We start from the raw sequence: 1377 nt of genomic DNA on the forward strand, positions 1-1377 counted from the left end.
AGATGGTCGATAGCAAGCAGATCTGCTTTAGCAATACTGTGACCAAACAGTCCGCAAAACCGTATGAGCATCTGTTTATGACAAAACGTTGACCGCAGTCGGGTCGATNTGTTGAACGCATTGACGACAGATCGCCAACAAACAATCACCAAATCTGTTCTGGATTTAGTGCGTCACTTTGGCTTTGCTTTGCTAGTGGCAGATTTGTTATGATTTTGGTCTCATTTTGACATCTCACATATTTGACAGATATGGTCGCCAAACCATATCCTAATGAGGACACAGATGGATATGGATTTGGTCTACTTATTTCGCCGGCGGTTGGCGACAAAACTGCGACATCTCGCAACCAAATTGTTTGCTGGGTACATATTGTTGGAGAAATGATCCAATATGTTTTTGAAAGCTGCACAAAACAATCTGCTTTATTTTGCACTTTATAAGTTTGTACATGCATACGTATAAAATAAACTGAACTACTAATTCTACTGTTTCCTTTGTGGAAAGACACGCAAGTAAAACGTAAGATACAGTAAGTGATCAAAAAAACGGAAACGGTGACGAACTAAAAAAGCGGGAAGAAGAAGATAACCAGCAGCGCTGCAACTAGAACTAGCTGTGCGCGCAATCGCAGTAACATAAAAAAACTAAAGGAGCTGTACTTTTTCCACCTTAAACATAAAAAACGCTTATTCATACGCACAGCATACAGAACGAACTATTGTTGCTTTCCAACACATATATACATATATATGGGTGTTTTTTAATGGATTTTTGGTCACTGAAAACGAATCCGGCGGCGAAATCGACCTAACACGTCAAATTTCTGAGAAAATTAAAGTTAAATATATAACATACTGTCTATTAGCGTGAGAAAGAGCATATCAGTGTATCTCATTCACACTAGTGGACGATGTGTTACACAGTGTCGACTGTACGTAGCTGAAAAGCACCCATTGTTCATATTACTCAACAAATACGAGAATAATACATTAAATTTATGATTGCTTCATTGCCGAATGCGTATAAACAGAAGTATTAAAATCTTACAGTTGAACTTTACCGGTTCCAGCATAAGTTAACAGTTATAGCCCGCATAAACAAGGTCTAACTGTAAAAGACTGTTCAATGTTTGTTAACAATCTGTTCTCAACACAGGCGACAGATATGATCGCAGATAATCGCCATTTTGTTGTCTAGATGTCAAACAGACAGTTTAGTAGTCTTGCGTGCAAACAGTCCGCACGTATGCACGAGCAGATCTGTTTGGCGTTTGGTGGCAATCTGTCGTCAATGCGTTCAACAGATCGACCCGACTGCGGTCAACGTTTTGTCATAAACAGATGCTCATACGGTTTTGCGGACTGTTTGGTCACA

General features: G+C 39.5%; 1 protein-coding gene across 1 annotated transcript in view; it reads left to right on the plus strand.

The window, feature by feature from the left end:
* LOC109862761 overlaps nt 1-1377 on the plus strand; it is a 6744-nt gene that overhangs the window by 3740 nt on the left and 1627 nt on the right. The gene's annotated exons all lie outside the window — the stretch shown is intronic.

This window comes from Pseudomyrmex gracilis, unplaced genomic scaffold, assembly GCF_002006095.1.
Source record: "Pseudomyrmex gracilis isolate BER0280 unplaced genomic scaffold, ASM200609v1 scaffold_2339, whole genome shotgun sequence".
NCBI lineage: Eukaryota > Metazoa > Arthropoda > Insecta > Hymenoptera > Formicidae > Pseudomyrmex > Pseudomyrmex gracilis.